Source organism: Aquarana catesbeiana, linkage group LG01, assembly GCF_042186555.1.
Source record: "Aquarana catesbeiana isolate 2022-GZ linkage group LG01, ASM4218655v1, whole genome shotgun sequence".
Lineage (NCBI taxonomy): Eukaryota > Metazoa > Chordata > Amphibia > Anura > Ranidae > Aquarana > Aquarana catesbeiana.
Window position 1 is genome coordinate 145,207,831 of NC_133324.1, and position 20,336 is coordinate 145,228,166.

Below are 20,336 nucleotides of genomic sequence, written 5' to 3' on the forward strand. Positions count from 1 at the left end.
GATACTGACAAAAAAAGAAAGCTGCAGGGACATCCCCTATATCCCCTATATACTGTAACATTCTCCTCCCCCACTCCCAACTAGCCTCAGTTTTTGCTAGTGTCTTTAGGTGATGGGTTTTTCTTTCCACTGAGAGAAGCTTGCTTTTCTTTTTTCTCTGAATGATTCTTCTGTGAAATGTCCAGCTGCAACTACGGTATCCACTGCAATTTTTCAAGCAGCTCAGCTGAGCCTTGGTGGACTATCCCTGGACCCTGTCTGGATGAAGATGGAGGGCTGGCCTATAAATGACACTTTAGCACTAGATCCTTTATGGGTGCTGTCCTTGGCATGTGGGGTATCATGTTAGCCATAGTCAGCCCCTAGTACCCTCTGTTCACACATTTACCCCCAGTCTGCCTTTATCTGGGCACTTCGCCCATCAGCTGCACAGCCTTCCGCCTGCATATTTAGGGTGGAATTTTCTGCCACAATCTCTGTTTTTATGAGCAGAATGCCAGTCGTTTTGGAGGCTGGAGATAACACGGGTCACAAGCAAACCCCTCCAGTCTCCCCTCCTGAGTTGGTCTCTGATTTGCTTTTGCAGGAGATAGACGGAAGATCCCCCCTCTCCATCTCAGGAATAGGATCAGGATTAGTTGCCTTTGGATGAAATTTCACCCAAGCCTAAAGTAGAACTAAAGGCAAAAAATTTTTTTTTTTCATTTTGGCTTTATTAAGGTGGCTCTGTCATTTTTTTCCCCCATCTGTGTACCATTGGAGAGATAAAATTGGTATTTTCTTTCACTGTCGGTAACAACAGTAAACAGGACAAATAGAGAGAATAAATCTTCTTAACAGGGGCACAGACAGCAATAAAAAACTGGACAGGTGTTTTACTTCACAAGTTTTATTTTAATGATACTATTGCTACTTTTACTGGCGCTCTTATTTAGGGTCAGAGTCTGATCACTCCAGGGTCTCCTGCATGAGGTTTCTACAATTGCCTGATCCTGCTAAGTGCACTTATGCTTAGATCCTCTGCTACATGATGAACAGCCTTACCCTGAAAAGTTATTTGCTCCTCAAAAACATTTTGCTGAGCACTATCCTACTTTGAAGAGCTTAATGCAACAATGGATGGTCCTTGCGTTGAACCTCTCCATATTTTGTCTTACTGAAATGATGATGGTCCCAGTGAAGAAAAGGTTAGAGACCCTTCCTTAAGGCCCTTAAGGCCCTTTTTTCCTTGCCAGACCTCATCATGCAACCTGCAGTTTCTTCCTTGGCAGTTAGTCAGACCCTTGCTGTGTGGGCTAAGCACATGTCCGAAGACCCTAGCCCATCTTAAAAGCAAAACTAAACAAAACAGTTGCAAATAACAGTTTTGATTCCAGCACGTTTCAGAAATGTTGGTTGTGCTCTCAACCAACTGGCCAGTGTCATAATTGATTACATGTGCAGCATCATGGCAGTTTAATTAAACAGAGGCTAAGATTGCAGCTTTCTTGGCTGAAAACGATAGGGGAGTTTATTTCTGCATTAATGGATTCCTCTGTTAACCACCAACTAGAGCCTGTGCAACAGCATGAACAGCTTGGTGGATACACATTGCCAGATTCTCTAGGTGTGGAAAATTGACAGGCTTTTTTAGTTGTCAGCGCCTGTACCCAGGGGATCGTACTTGAGTTGTTCCAAGCCCTTTGCCACAGGTAGGGGATGTTGGACTTGGCTCTTGTGACATGTAGATTTAGCAATAAACTGGACAGGTTTGTAACCAGGTTCAGACCTAGAACATTCGCAGTGGATGCCCTGGTGATTTTGTGGGATCATTTCCACCAGGTCTGTGCCTTTTCACCAGGTTCTCCTTCATGTACTCTGCTTGATCCTTGATCAAGATGGAGGGCTTTCTGGCGATTCTTGATGTAGTACATGTTATGAGAGTATGCTTCTCAGTTATTGCCTATTTTAGGCCCTTGTATTCCCTCTTCATACTTCCTGAGGGTGCCTGCAGGCAGCTCCTTGCTTTTCACTACTCCATTGCTAGGTGGATTAGACAAGTCATCCTTTGAGCCTGTGATCTAAAGGATAGGGTTCATCCATTCTCTGTTAATGGGCTTGCTACCAGATCTATTAATGCTTTATGGGCTTTTCAGCATTAGGCATTTTGTTTCTCAGATTTGCAAGGCTTCCACCTGGTCTTCTAGTCACCCCTTTGTTAAGATTTACCAGATGAATGTTCAGGCCTCCTCCGATCCGAGTTTTAGAAGCTACAAGCAGCTATCTCAGTTTGTTTAGCATTTCTTTTTTTTCATTGTATGCTCAGCTTGAAATCTTTGCTTGTGCTTATTTATTTGAAATATAATTTTCTGCCACTGGCAAGAGGTTTCTCTGTGCTAGTGATTTACTAGTGCAATCCTTGCACAGTGAAGGGGAAGCCTGAGACTTGTCACCCACACTACCCTTACTCAGACTTTGCTCCTAGCTTTCCCCAGCTATTGCCATACCCAAGCATACTGTTGTTGCACAACGGTAGCAGTACCTTTATGGGACTCGAAAAGTCAGTTCTAAGGTGTGGTAACTGAATTGGTCCAATGTTTTGTTTGATGGCTATTCAGAGCATTCAAATAGAAGTAGGATTTTGTCACAGAAAGGCTTTTGTTTCTGCTGCAGGACCAAATATGTGGTGGTAACTGACCTTCTATTGCGAAGTATAGTATTTGCAAACATTGACATACATGGAAGCATATTAGTTTGTTGGTTATTTCAAAAATTTCAAAAGTTTGAATGTTAACTTCTTTTAAAGAAAATCGCATCAATGAATTTTATCAGCCCTGTCCAGAAGCCCCTATAATGTATTCTGTAATATGTGTTCTGTTTGATCTACTGAATGAAACCTTCACGCTTCAACATCTAAAGAATCAGGAAAGCATTTATTAGGTAAACTGTTGCTATGGTAACACAATGCTCAAGCTAGTCTACGTGGCATCTAAACACAATAGGAGGATTCACATATCTGTTATACACCACGTTATTTAAAGTGATACTAAACACACACTGTTTAATTTACATTATTTTTTCTCTCTCTGTATGTGGATGATGGCACTGTAATTATTCTAATAAAAATACATCCAAGTACCTTTTTCCTAATCGATAAATAGCTGTCACATGACCCAGCTCTTTCTGAGCCTATCTGCAGGAAAACTTAAGCACGAGGAGCTTCCAGTCCTCTGCTGGTGCTCACGTTTCAAATAAATAAATAATAGAAAAAAAAAACGCCTTTGGAATACAGAGTAAAGATAAATAATTGATATCAATAAACTGTTTTAAATTTTCATACAAATATATATTTGAAATGAAATCTGTATTTTTTTTTTGTTTTTAGCAATAACATGGTGTGGGCAGATTTCAGGGGTGTCATGCCCCTCCAACCTGTGTCTTAGAATAACAGGAAGGTGAATCCTCCATCAATCAAGATTTAATATCCCACCCCCATTGTGTTTAGCTGGTTAGTGGGCATGGAGGAGGAGGGAGGGAGTGGGCTGTCATTTGACACTGTGTATATGCCTACATGTGTGACTATGGTAACATGGGCTGCTCAGATGTGATACGGAGGAAATGCTCAAGGTAGAAATACATTGAAAACTGAGCATGTGCACTAGCTGCCAACAAAGCTCTGCAAAATCCCCAACTGCAGTGGGGACAAGGACAGGAGGGGGAGACAGAGAACAACAGGATAACAGGATCGACCAGGTTTTTTGCAGAATACAGAGAATAAATCCCATAGTGCCTGAGTGAGTATGAACAGCATGTAATACATAGTTTTAATGAAGTGGGTTTAATGACACTTTAACAAAGTCCTTTTGTCAATATAATCACGTCCAAATTAAAGGGCATTCCTTTATATAGAATTATGCTAGATGTAAACATGTTGGGGCGTACTGTATGTATGAAGTAGCATTGACACTGACAGTAGGTAGGAAAGGAAGTTCTTACAAATGTTGTGAATGCAGGTTGATGAATGAAAGTGAAAAGGTTTGTTCACCACCCCCATAATAGTAGCGTAAATTGAATTGTCACTTTGGGCACAGTGACGATGGCAAATGTTTATAAAGTTCTCTAACCTGTATATGCTGAGATAGATCCTACAAATATGTTTGGTTACCATAGTGGAACAGTGCAGGAGCACAGCCAGGTTCAGCTCAAAACTTCATACATATACAGTGTAGTATGTTTATGTTGGTGTGTGCCCTCTGCAGTGAAAGCAGAAGCTGGAATACTTAAAGAGGTGTCCCCACCCCCACGAAAAATTAGAAGTCAGCAGCTACAAATACTGTAGCTGCTGTCCTTTAATATGAGGACACTTACCTGTCCAGGGTTCCCTGCAATATCATCATCCCAGACAATTTTTGTAAATGGCTGTCGGGTGCTGCCGTCACCATTCCTGTTAAGGGAAACCAGCAATGGAGCCCTTTGGCTTCACAGACAGTTCCCTACTGCGCATGCGCGAGGCGCACTGCGCTTTCTAATTGGCCCGGCGGTCTCCGGAAGTGGGGAAGGGAGACCTGTCAAAAACAGGTACTCATTCCCCCCTCCCCCATGAAAGGTGCCAAATGTGGCACCGGAGGAGGGAGGAGACAGATAAGCGGAAGTTCCACTTTTGAGTGGAACTCAGCTTTAAGATTCTTTCTTTCTTTCTACTTATGAGATAAAAGGCTAGGCTCCATTTGATATGTTTACTGGCGCTTACAGCTGCTTTGATGGAAAAAGCTTGTTGCTTACACAGCTCTGTACTTCAAGTTGATTACACATACAAATGAATTGCTCAGCACAGTGACTCATTTATTATTGAACGGTTTGGATCAGTGAAGGCAAGCCAAAAGCTAGCCTGCTACTGCTGTGCTGTCTTTTTAGCTAAACCACCTTGCTCTGGAAATCCTTTGTCATGTATTAAATGTTTATTTGTAACACCAAGAGTGTTAAAAAATGATAAAAAAAATATAATATCAGTTTAAAATACAGTATATACTGTAAGCATACATTTTATATTTTACATTTTTATTTAAATTATAATTTAACATTTCTGAACATAAAAACACTTAAAATGACCTTTAATTTAATGACTACTGGATTGAGGAATAAAGGCGCACAAAACAGGGAGCACAGACATACTCCATGTGTATAGATCGCTTGGTGGTATCAAATCCAGGACCCGAGTGCTGCAAGGCAAGCATACTAATGTCTAAAGCTGGCCATAGATGGTTCAAATCTCTAACCAGTTCAGCAAGGTCCGGCCGAGATTTAAACCATGTATGGGGAGACTGAATGTGCTCAAATCGATCCATCGATTGACTTGGGTACAACCAGCATGTCAGATTTTTAGGATGCGATTATTGCCAGTGGCTATAGTACTATAATCACTGTGTTCTCCTGGAAGGGACGGCTCCCCGCCCCTGCCTCCTCTCGCACAGTTTAATACAAGTAAATATGATATACTTTCCTCTATCTATTTACTAATATTAGCAGTATAAGGATTCAAAATAGTCAATGTTGATTGAAAGAGTGAAGTTCCACTTTAATTAGAAATGATTTTATTTACAACATGGCTAGTTCACATTTCTGAACTGAAATCCTCTATTTGTATATGTGCATTTAAAAAATGAACATTTAAAGCAAAAACCATTGTGTTACTAAGTATGTTCAATCATAAAACTCATTCAGTATGCTGCTGTTTACTTTGAAAGTACACAATGTAAGAAGCTTTGCTAAGTGTACTTGTACAGCGCTTTGAGCTAAAGCCAGCAATAACTTTCATGCACATTGTTTCTGTCATTCTATTAACTAAATAGGTTTCCTGGGGTACTTTTATCACAAGACACAATGGACCATTACACAGATTTTAAACTATTAAAAATGATAAACATATATATAGATAAATAAAAAGTAAAAAAAAAAAAAAAACCTCCACATTAAAACAGACCTTGTATTTAAAATGACCTTTTTACCTTCACTCATCAAAAAATTGCTAAAGATTTAAAAAAAAAAATAAAATAATTTATTGCTTATTTACAGAGAAAGCTAAAATAATATTCTAGTGCACTGTGGTACAGTGCAGGATAATTAAACAGAATGTCTTGAGAGGTGCAAATGCTGGCAAACATATTTGTAGGATCTATCTCAGCATATACAGGTTAGAGAACTTTATAAACATTTGCCATCATCACTGTGCCCAAAGTGACAATTCAATTTACGCTACTATTATGGGGGTGGTGAACAAACCTTTTCACTTTCATTCATCAACCTGCATTCACAACATTTGTAAGAACTTCCTTTCCTACCTACTGTCAGTGTCAATGCTACTTCATACATACAGTACGCCCCAACATGTTTACATCTAGCATAATTCTATATAAAGGAATGCCCTTTAATTTGGACGTGATTATATTGACAAAAGGACTTTGTTAAAGTGTCATTAAACCCACTTCATTAAAACTATGTATTACATGCTGTTCATACTCACTCAGGCACTATGGGATTTATTCTCTGTATTCTGCAAAAAACCTGGTCGATCCTGTTATCCTGTTGTATCTCTGTCTCCCCCTCCTGTCCTTGTCCCCACTGCAGTTGGGGATTTTGCAGAGCTTTGTTGGCAGCTAGTGCACATGCTCAGTTTTCAATGTATTTCTACCCTGAGCATCTCCTCCGTATCACATCTGAGCAGCCCATGTTACCATAGTCACACATGTAGGCATATACACAGTGTCAAATGACAGCCCACTCCCTCCCTCCTCCTCCATGCCCACTAACCAGCTAAACACAATGAGGGTGGGATATTAAATCTTGATTGATGGAGGATTCACCTTCCTGTTATTCTAATGCCGCGTACACACGGTCGGACTTTCCGGCATACTTGGTCCGGCGGACCAGAGTGTGCCGGACAATCCGCCCGTGTGTGGGCGGCGGCGGACTTTTCCGGCGGACTTCTTCCCAAAAGCCCGCCGGACCTAGATTTGAAACAAGTTTTAAATCTTTCCGTAGGACTCAGTTTCGGGCGGAAAGTCCGCTCGTGTGTGTGCTGGTCCGACGGAAAGCCCGCTCGTGTGTAGGCTGGTCCGACGGACCAGATACGACGCGAGGGCAGGGTATTGCATCTCGCGCTTTCTGCAATAGGAAAAACAAATTTTCCTATTGCGGTGAGCGCGGTGCATGCCAGGCCCTTAGGTCTGGTATGGATTATAAAGGGAACCCCCTACGCCGAAAAAACGGCGTGGGGTCCCCCCTAAAATCCATACCAGACCCCGATCCGAGCACGCAGCCTGGCCGGTCAGGAAAGGGGGTGGGGACGAGCGAGCGCCCCCCCCTCCTGAACCGTACCAGGCCGCATGCCCTCAACATGGGGGGTAGGTGCTTTGGGGGAGGGGGGCGCCCTGCGGGGCCCCCCCACCCCAAAGCACCTTGTCCCCATGTTGATGAGGACAAGGGCCTCTTCCCGACAACCCTGGCCGTTGGTTGTCGGGGTCTGCGGGCGGGGGCTTATCGGAATCTGGGAGCCCCCTTTAATAAGGGGGCCCCCAGATCCCGGCCCCCCACCCTATGTGAATGAGTATGGGGTACATGGTACCCCTACCCATTCACCTAGGGAAAAAGTGTAAGTAATAAAACACACTACACAGGTTTTTGAAAATATTTTATTAAACAGCTCCGGGGGGGGGGGATCTTCCTCCGGCTTCGGGGGTCTTCTTCCGGCTTCGGGGGTCCCTCCGCTTCATCTTCTCCCGGCGTCCGGTTGGTTCTTCTCCGCTCTCTTCTCCCGGTGTTCCTGTTCTTCGTCCGGCTCCTCTGCTGTCTTCAAGTAGCTCTCTTGCCAGCAGAGGTCCGGACTTCTGGGCTTCTGGGCTTCTGGGCTTCTCTTCCCCAGATGTTGACACGACGCTCTCTCCTGCTGGACTGCTCTTCGAGGGCTGCGTTGTGACTTATATAGGTGGAGACCCCGCCCCCTTTTGATGTCACAGTCCCTGGGCATGCTGGGACTGTGACGTTTTAGGGGGCGTGGTCACTGGGTGATGTTGACCACGCCCCCTAAAACGTGTTGAGGGCATGCGGCCTGGTACGGTTCAGGAGGGGGGGGGGGCGCTCGCTCGTCCCCACCCCCTTTCCTGACCGGCCAGGCTGCGTGCTCGGATCGGGGTCTGGTATGGATTTTAGGGGGGACCCCACGCCGTTTTTTTGGCGTAGGGGGTTCCCTTTATAATCCATACCAGACCTAAGGGCCTGGTATGCCCCGCGACGGGGCTCGCAAGGTGTCAATCTCGCCGATAAAAGCGGCAAGATTGACATCCTTTTCTAGTCCCGTCGCACCTGAGTCACGTTCAAAATGAACGGACTTGTCCGTGTGTGGGCAAGTCCGTTCATTCTGAAAGTCCGCCGGAACTCCGGCGAAAGTCTGTCGGAAAGACGGGCGGACTTAGCCCGCCGGAAAGTCCGGGTGTGTGTGGGCAAGTCCGTCCGTTTTAAAGTCCGGCGCACCTGGCGGACAAAGTCCGTCGGAAAGTGTGCCGGACCAAGTAGGATAGAAAGTCCGACCGTGTGTACGCGGCATAAGACACAGGTTGGAGGGGCATGACACCCCTGAAATCAGGATAATTAAACAGAATGTCTTGAGCCTGTTTGATTTAAAAGAACTGGTCATTTAAAAAAGGACTTCTGGAAAGCCAAGCAGCGAAAGCTAGAGCTATCCACAAAAGAAAGAGTCAAAGCAATCGCAAAGGAAACTGAAGACACATCATGGAGTGGCACCTTTAAAGTAACAAAGAGTAGCAAACCACGCGGCTAATGCGTGAGACTTTCTTCACAAACATTGATTACAGTGCAAAAGAAAGTTTTCCTAGCAAACGGGAAAAGCATAATTTCAGAAGGTAAACTCTCATCATGGTGCTAATTTTCTTTCCTTCTGTCAAATTCATCGATTAATTTGCCTTTGACATTTTGACATATTCCAGTGTTAGTTCCTGCTTGGGTCTGGTTTCTAAAGTGTTACGGTGTAAAGTGTAAGAGCAGTATATGTCTCTGGAAGGCTGCAGAGGAGCAGGGAAACAATATGGTTATCTTTGATGTCCTTCTGCGATGGCACGTAACTGCTCTATGATCTCTAGCACAGCTTTCACATGGTCACACATTTGTTGGCCTTCTTCTAGTCTCATCTTATATAACTTTCTTAGTAGAAACAGCTTACTGTTGAGACTTGAACGCTCATGCAGTTTTTGTAATAAAGTCCACATACCTTTGGCAGTTTTCTCTGTTCTTATGTGGATAAGCTGGTCATCTTCCACTAGCAAGCTTATAGTCTCTTTTGCTTGCCTATCCTTCCTATCCCAGTCCTCCATCTCTCCGTCTGTGGGTCTGTCTGTATTCAGCACTTGCCACAAGTCATCCTTACTAAAAAGCATTTCTTGTTTAAACTTCCACAGCTGGTAATTGGCATTGTTTAGCTTTGCAATTGCAAACTTCACATCTGAACCGAGGCCATGACTGCTGAGAAACGTAGGCCTGAATCCTAACTGATAAATAAGTAACCTTGCCTGCATAAATAAACCACATGTACAACCATATAGTTGGAAAGGGCAAGGCCACAGCTTTATTTAAAATTTTACCACAGACAATTTTCCAGGATTAACCATTTTATTGGAAAAAAAAAAATACTACGAACATTTTATGTTGCTGGAATGGAGGAAGTGCAAGGTCCTCTTCAACCTCCAGGTCTCAACAAATATGTCAGATGCTGTGGATTACATTTGTATTCTATGCGTGAGTGGCAAGCATTCATGTAGGAGTGCACAATGTCATTTGGCATTTTGAGATTGCAAAGCAGTAAAAATGTTGCAGGTGTGGTAATTTCTATCTGTGCAAACCCAACTTGATTTTATCTTAATTTTACACAAAGATTTTACTCAAACAGATGATTTATTGTGCAAGATTTGAAAGAAAAAATCCTAGGGATATATTTAGTATTGTTTTTTGCCCATAATTCACACAGCTTTCACCCAACTTTTTAACCAAGATTTGATTATACACATTCACTTTCCATTTCCTCTGGATGGATTTAAAAAAGTAATGCGCAAATATTTTAAAAAGATTAAAAGATGTATGAGTGCTCACCGACTCAGTGGTCATCACATTCATCACACATTTTCAAATCATATTCACGCTTTAGAAATTGTATCAAAACAAGTTAGCTTATGTGAAAATGTCATCAAACAAGAGTTGGCCAACTTCTGTTCCTAAATGGGGGCATGCATTATTGTAACAATAATCCTATTTATCACTAAGTGAATTTAGATTCATATTTTTATTCACCCAACTTTTGCCCATTTTTCACCTTGCTTTGGAACTGAGGATTTTTTCATCTCTGAGAGTGCTGAACCTGTCTTATCTATACAGGTTTAGCACTTCCTTGGTCATTTTTTGTTTTTATTTTTTGACTTTTTTACTGTTAAAAAAATAGCATGCCCTCCCCTCAGAGATAACCAGGCATGCAGGCTGGTATCTCCATAGCAAGGGATATAAATATAAACTAGGGGGGCAGAGGCCAGACAGATGGAAAACAAACCTACCCCTGCTGGCACCCTTGCCTGGTCTTGAGAAGTAATGAAGAGTTTGGTGCCCATCAGCATGAAGCGTCAATGCCTTGGAGTGGGGAGCCTTGTTTATTGGGGTTTTTCCTTTCAAATCACCCCCCCCCCAATTCTGAAGGCTGTCTGTTCTGGTGTCAAGATGGCAGAAGGGAAGGACTGCACATTTTCTGCTCCCTTGCCATGGTGATACTAGCCTGCCCACTTGGTTTCCTGGATTGACATTACAATGACATTTGACGCAGCAGCATTCGATTATGCAACATTTACCCATCCGCTGCCTTTTCTTAGATGTGATGGCTGCATTAATTTTCATTTTTAGGCTTCCTTTCTTTTATTTTGATCTGGTGATCTGGTCAGTACATCTGTTTTTCAAAAGAACAATCTCTATTACAGATACAGGGAAGAGACAACCCATTTAACACTGGCAGAGGTGCTTAAAATTTTCAGTTTTATTTATTTATGTAAAACCTTTATTCCAAAAAGGAAAGTAACTGCTTATCCCTTTCCCACCGACCATACGCACATATGCGGCCTTGGCTTTCAGGGGTTATACCGGGGTGATGCCTGCAGCTGCAGGCATCATCCCAGTACCGTTTTTTAGAGCCAGCGGTAGGCTCTTCAGGGATAACAACTGATTCGGCTAAAAGCCGCTCGGCTGTTATCCCGAAGGAGCGAGAGGGGACACCCCCCCTCCCGCCGCCTTCTGCCACTCTTACCGTGCCTCCCGTCCCACCGGGAGACCTGGTCTGCGATATGGCACTTCGGCCGTCTAGAATGAGACTGGAAGTAAGCCAGAAACGGCTTTGATCCAATCTCCTTTGTGTAAACACGTAAGCTACATCACAACGTCACTTCCAGTTTACTCGGCTGCCTATGGCGCCTTTAAAAATAAAAAAAACAGTATTCAGAATCACTGTTTTTGGCGATATGAATACTTTGAAGTGCAAAGGAGGTATTTGGGGTCAAATTTAGACCCTCGATCTCTCCATAAAGAGTACCTGTCATCACCTATTACTATCACAAGGGATGTTTACATTCCTTGTGACAGCAATAAAAGTGATATTTTTTTTTTTTAAAGTGACAATGTAAAAAAATAAAAATAAAATAAATAAGAAAAAAATAAATTTTTAAGTGTCCCCGTCCCCGCGAGCTCGCACAGCAAAGAAAACGCACACGTAAGTCGCGCCTGCATATGTAAATTGGTGTTCACATTACACTTGTGAGGTATCGCTGCGATCGCCAGAGCAATAATTCTAGCTCTAGACCTCCTCTGTAACTCTAACCTGTTAACCGTTATTTTTTTTTTTAAAGCGCCGCCTATGGAGATTTTTAGGTGCCGTAGTTTGTCGCCATTCCATTGGACGCAATTTCAAAGCATGACATGTTGGGTATCTATTTACTCGACATAACATCATCTTTCACATTTTACATAAAAATTGCGCTAACTGTTTAGTTTTTTTAAAATTCATGAAAGTATCTTTTTTCCCAAAAAATTGGGTTTGAAAGACCGCTGCGCAAATACAGTGTGACATAAAATATTGAAACGATTGCCATTCTATTCTCTAGATTCTCTGCTAAAAAATATATATAATGTTTGGGGGTTCTAAGTAATTTTCTAGTAAAAAATACGGATTTTAACTGGTAAGCAACAAATGTCAGAAATAGGCTTAGGCATGAAAGGGTTATAAAGCATGAACTGGAATTTGGCTTCAGTTTGTTAGTATATCTAAATCTGCTAGTACATTTAACACACCCCTCCAGCCAGACTGACAATGCCACTGTTCAAATGTGCCTTCTGTGCTCCTTCACCCAGAATAGGGGTAATTTAATTGGGAGGTATGTTACTGGTCAGATCACCAGATGAAAACAGAGGGGGAAAAAGCCTAAAAAAATGCAGCCACCACATCTGATGACTGGTAAGCTGCAATATATTATGCTTCTGATTTAGGGTTTAATACTGATTTAATTGCTCCCTTCCACTCTCCCTTCAACTATTATTTTCCTGCAGATTTATTTGTTTATTTCTATTTTTATAACCAATGATATTAGTAAAATGTAACTTTTTGTTCATAACTTTTTTTATTTTTGTTACTTTTTTGTCTAATAATTGCATAAAAAGATTGCAATAAAAATATTTTGCACAAAAAAAGTGTCCTTAAAAAACCCAAATACAGTGGAACCTTGGATTGCGAGTAACGCAGTTAACGAGCATTTCGCAATACGAGCACTGTATTTTTAAAAATCGCAACTCGGTTTGCGAGTGTTGTCTCGCAAAACGAGCACGATTCAGGCCAAATCGTGTGCAGTACCGCGTTTGGCCTGAGGTGGGGGTGGGGGGCACCGTAACCGAGTGGCGCCGATCGCAGCCGGTCGGCACTGTTCGGAAATGCACGGAAAGGCCCAAGGACAGCTCGGCTAACCTTGGCAAACCTCGGGAATGGAGTCTTTCCAAGGTTTGCCGAGGTCAGCCGAGGTGTCCTCGGGTTCTTTCCGTGCATTTCCGAATTATTTTAGTTTCCATTGACTTCTATGGGGAAACTCGCTTTGATATGCGAGTACTTTGGATTACGAGCATTCTCCTGGAATGGATTATGCTCGTAATCCGAGGTTCCACTGTATATATGTAATAGTTTGATATCTTAAATCAGTGTTTCTCAACCTTTTTACAGTCAAGGCACCATTTAAAATGATGCATACTCTTAGGACACCCCATTCTAAAATGTAAAAAAAGTAAACTAAAAGGTCTACATAACCCAGCAACATCCACACACCCAATGTTAGAGGTCATTTATTCTTCCAAAGCACACTGGCACTGACAATGTTTCTCTTCTCCCTCACTCAGCTAATATGACCCCAGTGCTGATGGAGAGGGGCAGGGAAGGGATAAACAAGGATACCGTGCAGGTGCCCAACTGCTGGAAGGTTGTAATGGTGCACAATGAAAGCCTGAGGCTTTGTGTATCTAAAATGCAGGCTTAATCTCCCCACTGACTTGTGTACAATTTTGGGGCAATTTTCTAGGCATTTTGCCAGAGCACCCCTGAAGACCCCTAAAGGCACCCTGGTTGAAAAAGGATGTCTTAAGTAATGTCAAAGCTATTGTCGAATAAACAGCAGAAATAGTAAAAATCATTCTGGGGTGTACAGGTGGAATAGCTTAAGTAGTTAAATCGGAACTCCACGGAACTTGAAAATCCAAAGCTGCATTCGCATTGCAAAGGTTAAAGTGGTATTGAGGCTGGGTTCACACTTAGGTGTCCTTTTATGAAACTGCGGTAAAATACAGCGATTCAGTTCTCAGGCATTCTCAGAGGAGATCGCTCTCCTCTGAGTGCCTGTTTATGAAAGTGTGTAGATCGCTTCTCATGTTGAGTTGAGGAGCGATCTACAAACGCCAGGAACTCCTGAGAACGGCTCCTCTCACTATAATCTCGTGTGATGTAGTGGGATTACAGTATGAGGAACCAAAAAGTGTAACACGAATCAGCACACATTATTCCCCAACATATTAATAAAATAATAAAGTTAAATTCCCCCTACACAATATACATTAACCTAATTATAAAAAAAAACATTGTTTTTATCAATATTTAAAGATCATACATGTGCCTATTTAAATGTGAATGGTGTATAGTAAATTAATGTAATCCACATATGTAATGCAGCTATACACCATTCATATAAATGCAAAATACATTTACAATCATTAAAAAAATAATTTTAATAAAGTATACAGGTATAAATATTTATTAATAAATTAAAATAAAATATATTTCATAATTGATAAACATAAAAATTGATAAACTGGTGCAATGCGAGAACACTGCGAATCCCCGCATCGCACCGACTCGCATGTCAGTTCACACTGCCATATGCGAATCGCTGGGAGTGTCAATACATTGTTAACAACACCCCCAGTTCAGCTTGCATATCGCACTGCGAACTGACAGTTCAGACATGAATCGGATCGCATATGTGTGAACACACATGCGATCCGATTCTGGTCCAAACAGAAAAAAGGGTCCTGTGCATGTTTGCACAGAATGCGGTGCGATATCAGCCATACTATCTGTAACGACTGATATCGCACCGCACAGACATCGCATGTAATGTGAATGGCAGTGTGCTGCGAATTACATGCGATGCCTGTGCGATGTCTGGCATCGCACAAGTGTGAACTGGGCCTAAAAGTTAACCCCCAAATCAGTTTGCATATCGCAGTGCGATCTGCAAACTCGGACAGTAATCGAATCGCATGGGTGTGAACACCCATGCGATCCGATTCTGCTGTGGACCAAAAAAAGGGTCCTGTATGAGTTTGGTCTGAGTGCAATGCAAATTCAGCAATACTGTCTGTATGGCTGAAATCGCATCGCACAGAGATCGGATGTGATTTTGCACTGCAGTGCGGTGCGAATCACATCCGATCTCGGACACTGCAGCAGTGGGAACTGGCCCTAAATCATATTGCATTTGCACCAAAATGGTACAGGACCATTTATTTGGTCCGCACTGGAATTGGATCGCATGGGTGTGAACACCCATGCGATCCGATTCCTGCACCATTACATGGTTCACACTGCAATCTGTGAAATGATCTGAGGGTGTCATTAACTTTACATTGACACCCGCAGTGGTGCGCAGATGTCAATGTAGGTGCGATGTGAAAACCCATACAGGAGTCACGCTAGTTCACACATCGCACAAGTGTGAACCCAGTCAGAGACGTGAACATCTAAAAAAAATCTATCTATCTATATATAGATAGATATAGATAGCTATATAGCTATCTATATCTATTTATATATAGTTATATCTATCTATCTATCTATCTATCTATCTATCTATCTATCTATCTATCTATCTATCTATCTATCTATCTATCTATCTATCTATCTATATCTATAGATATAGATATAGATATATATCTATATCTATAGATATATATCTATATATATATAGATATATATCTAGAGATATAGATATAGATATATCTATATATATATATATATTAGGGTTGTCCCGATACCGAGTATTTGCCCAAGTACTTGTACTTGGGCAAATGCTTCCAATACTTCCCCCGATACCTGGAAGTCAGCTGTGATTGGCGCGTGGGGGAGTTCCAAGATTCTCCCCCAGCGGCTTTCAGCTGCTTTAGTGACATACAGCGGTGATTGCTCACCGCTGACTGTCACTGCATCCTCCTCCATGCCCCCTCTGTTTCTCTCTCCTCTCCTGTCCCCTCCGTTCCTCTTTCAATATCTGTGCCTCTCCGCTGTCCCCTCCGTTCCTCTTTCATTATCTGTGCCTCTCCGCTGTCCCCTCCGTTCCTCTTTCATTATCTGTGCCTCTCCGCTGTCCCCTCCGTTCCTCTCTCCTTTTCTGTCCCCTCCGTTCTGCTGTGCCTCTCCGCTGTCCCCTCCGTTGTCCCCTCCGTTCCCCTCTCCTTCTCTCTCCCCCTCCGTTCCACCGTTCCCCTCCTCCTTCCTTTGTGAATAGACAGAGTCAGCTGACTCTGTCCATTCACATAACTGAAACATTGTGTCTTCTCTCCATTCATTCTCAGTGCAGCTGAGGCTGCAGAGAAAGGGACTGGGGAATCTCTATCCTCGGTCTCTTTCTCTGTCTCAAGGGGGAGATATCAGAGGTCTGTTAAGACCCCTGATATCTCACCAAAGCCCCCCAACAGGGCTGATTAAAAAAAAAACAAAAAAAAACACATATTGCAATAAAGAATAAAAAAAAAAATGATTGTAAAAAATAAAAATTGTAAATAAAAAAAAAACCACACACACACATACAACGTTCACCCCCTCCCCCCCCCCCCAAAAAAAAAGCACTGTTAAAAAAAAAACAAAAAAAAACACTGTCACGTGACATTAAAAAAAAAGTATCGGTAATCGGTATCGGCGAGTACTTGAAAAAAGTATCGGTACTTGTACTCGGTCCTAAAAAAGTGGTATCGGGACAACCCTAATATATATAAATATATCTATATATAGATACATGTATCTATATATAGATATATCTATATATCTATATATAGATATATATCTATATATATATAGATATATATATATACAGATATATATCTATATATATATATATATATATATATATATATCTATATATATATATATATATATATAGATATATATACACACACATTCATCTATATATATATATAGATATAGATATATATATATATATATATATATATCTATATCTATAGATATATATATATATATATATATATATATACACACATTCATCTATATATATATATAGATATATATATATATATATACACACATTCATCTATATATATATATATATATAGATATATATATATATACACACATTCATCTATATATATATATATATATAGATATATATCTATATATATATATATACACTATAAATTCCTATCCTGCTGGTTTTGGGGTGTGTGATGGTGGGGAAGATGTACTATGACTGTTTGGTGAAAGAAAGAAGTCAAAAGACTTCTTGCTTTCTCCAGAATACTCATCCATCTTCACGCTTCTCACTCTGATTCTCCACTTCTGAAATGGTGAATCAGAAAGTGAGAATTCTGTCACAGATCGCCAGTGAGGTGCCGAGATCGCACCTTCATAAACTGGCCGTTTCTGTGAAGTCAGTTACAGACTCACTGTGCTGAGATAATCAGCGGAGAACATGTTCTCCACTGATTATCTCAGTTTCATAAACTGGTAATGACCTGAGATCAGCGGTGAGACTCGGGATCGCCGCTGATCTCAGTTTCATAAAAGGACACCTTAATACGGATGCGGCTCACAGCAGGGGGTCTGGTGCGTCCCTGTTCTTCATTTCAGGGATGATTCAGGCCTGAATTTTTGCCTGAATTTGGACCTGAAAAGCACAGGACCTCTGTGCAATGCGCTCCGCGGCCGACCCGGAGCTGTGTGAACCGACTCCATTGAGAGCCAGTCACAATCTCCTGTCATGCGAATTGGATGCAGAGAAATCCACATCCAATTTGAATAGGTGTGAACCCTAAAGGTTTGGCTTTTTAAAAAAACAGAAACAAACATGTCATACTTACCTGCTCTGTGTAGTGGTTTTGTACTGAGCATAGAGCTGCACAATTCTGGCTAAAATGAGAATCAAGATTTTTTTTGCTTAGAATAAAGATCACGATTCTCACGGCGTAACTTAATCTTTCACATTATAAAAAAAAATTAGGCTAGCTTTACTGTTTACTTTTTTTTTCATTAAAGTGTATTTTTTCCAAAAATGTTGCGTTTGAAAAACTGCTGCGCAAATACAGTGTATAGCAAAAAATACAGATTTTAACTTGTAAGCAACAAGTGTCAGAAAAAGGTTTAGTCTTTAAGTGGTTAAACTGACTTCATTTAGACCCCTTTCACACTGAGGCGGTTTTCAGGCGCTTTTGTGATGGAAATAGCCTCTGCTAAGCACCTGAAAACTGCCTCCCATTCACTCAAGTGTGACTTTTCACACTGGGGAGGTGTGCTTGCGGGACATTCCAAAAATTCCTGCAAGCAGCATCTTTGGGGCAGTTTGGGAGCGCTGTATTTAGCACTCCCAAAACGCCCTGCCCATTGGAATGAATGGGGAGCGGTTCCAAAGTGCTTGAAAAGCGCTTTGGAAGCGCCGCAACACAAGAGTTTTTAACCCCTTCTTTGGGGTTAAAAGCGTCCTGCTAGTGGCCAAAAAGCACCGCTTAAACAACGCTAAAGCGCCGCTAAAACGAGTCGTGCTTTAGAGCTAACACGGACGCGGCCCCATTGTGAAAGGGGCCTTACAGACAGAAGTTAATTCCTTTGATCTGAAAGAACGAAATATTACAATGTTTCTCTTTATCTCTGGCTTAGGCCCCTTTCACACGGACGGACCGTCTATCCGTTTTTCTTCCATCCGTCGATGGACGGCAATGCATTCCTATGGGCAAACGGATGACCATCCGTTATCATCCGTTAACCTCCGCTTCCGTTTTTATCCATTTTTTTTAACGTACAAGGCTACGTCCAGATCCGTCAAAACGGACATTAACTGACAATGTCCGTCAACATCCGATCAGTTAAGATCCGTTTTGAAGAAATAATTCAAAGTTCATACTTTGACAATTAAAAAAACAAAGTGAAAAAACCTTTATTTTGAAAGGGTTATTCAGAATAATAAAACTAAAACAGTTTTGAACATATCATGTGCTTTTGTGTCTTTTTATGCTATCAAAACACAATGAAATAACCAAATTAATTAATACATTTAAATTTGCACTGCATTATTTATATATATTGGTACTGCCATGGATCTTCTCCTGATGGAGATAGAAAGTAGTCGGCAAATTGTTCACGCATGGCAATGTAGAATAGGAGGAGTAATGCTTTCTGGGTAATTTCCTTAAAGGCACAGAAACTGCTGTAAACTGATGAAAACGGATACAAAAACGGATGATTAAACGGATGTAAACGTGTACATTAACGGATGAAAACGGATATTAACGGAACGGAAGATGGATGAAAACGGAGATTAACGGAACAGAAGACGGATGAAGCAACAGATAAGAATGGATACGTTTTTAACATGGCTAAACTGATGGTGCCTGTGTAAAAGGGGCCTAAGCGATGTTGTGATAAACTTGGCAGGCTGCCTATTATTTTGACAGCTGTCGGCTTGAGCAGAGAAGGGCTCTGCACTGAATCAAGGAAATGATGTGTTAAGATCGTGAGGGGGGTAGAATCGTGATCTCGATTATTTAATGATTAATCGCACAGTTCTAACAGAGCAGTGTTAATTTTGGCATCAAATTTGGATTTTGTTTTAGTCATAGTCTTTTGACTAAAATGCCATTTTAATTTTAGTCCCATTTTAGTCACCTGCAATAGTTTTAATTTTAGTCTTATTTAGTTGACTAAAATGCCCACTACATTTTAGTCAACTAAAATAAAATAGTTTGTTGACTAAAATCTAATGAGTTTAGTTAAATTGTAATGCATCTTTTAAGAATTTCTCTAGAATTTCCAAACTCATTATTTACTACTGGAGTTAAAAACTCGAAAATCATGTTATTAGTCATGGTATTAAGGTTTGAATAAACTTACAGATATAGACTTAGCTGCTCTGGATGGTCTAAAGAGACCTGTAATGCTGCACAGTACTCTGGACGGTGGTCTGAGGAGGCCTCTAATCCTACACATTTCTCTGGACAGTGGTCTGAGGAGGCCTGTAATGCACAGTGCTCTGGACAATGGTCTGAGGAGGCCTGTAATGTTGCACAGTGCTCTGGACGGACAATGGTCTGAGGAGGCCTGTAATGCTGCATCATGCTTTGGACAGTGGTCTGAGGAGGTCTGTAATGCTGCACAGTGCTCTGGATAGTGGTATGAGAGGCCTGTAATGCTGCACAGTGCTCTGGATGGTGGCTGTAATGCTACACAGTGCTCTGGAGGGTGGTCTGAGGAGGTCTATAATGTTGCACAGTGCTCTGGATGGTGGTTTGAGAGGCCTGTAATGCTGCACAGTGCTCTGGATGATAGTATGAGAGGTCTGTAATGCTGCACAGTGCTCTGGATGGTGGTCTGAGGAGGTCTGTAATGTTGCACAGTGCTCTGGATGGTGGTATGAGAGGCCTGTAATGCTGCACAGTGCTCTGGGTGGTGGTCTGAGGGAGGCCTGTAATGCTGCACAGTGCTCTGGGTGGTGGTCTGAGGGGAGGCCTGT

The 20,336-nt window shown here is 41.7% G+C and overlaps 1 protein-coding gene across 3 annotated transcripts in view; it reads left to right on the forward strand.

Annotated features, from left to right (window-relative positions):
• RASGRF2 (Ras protein specific guanine nucleotide releasing factor 2) overlaps nucleotides 1–20,336 on the forward strand; it is a 502,009-nt gene that overhangs the window by 61,778 nt on the left and 419,895 nt on the right. The window lies entirely within an intron of this gene.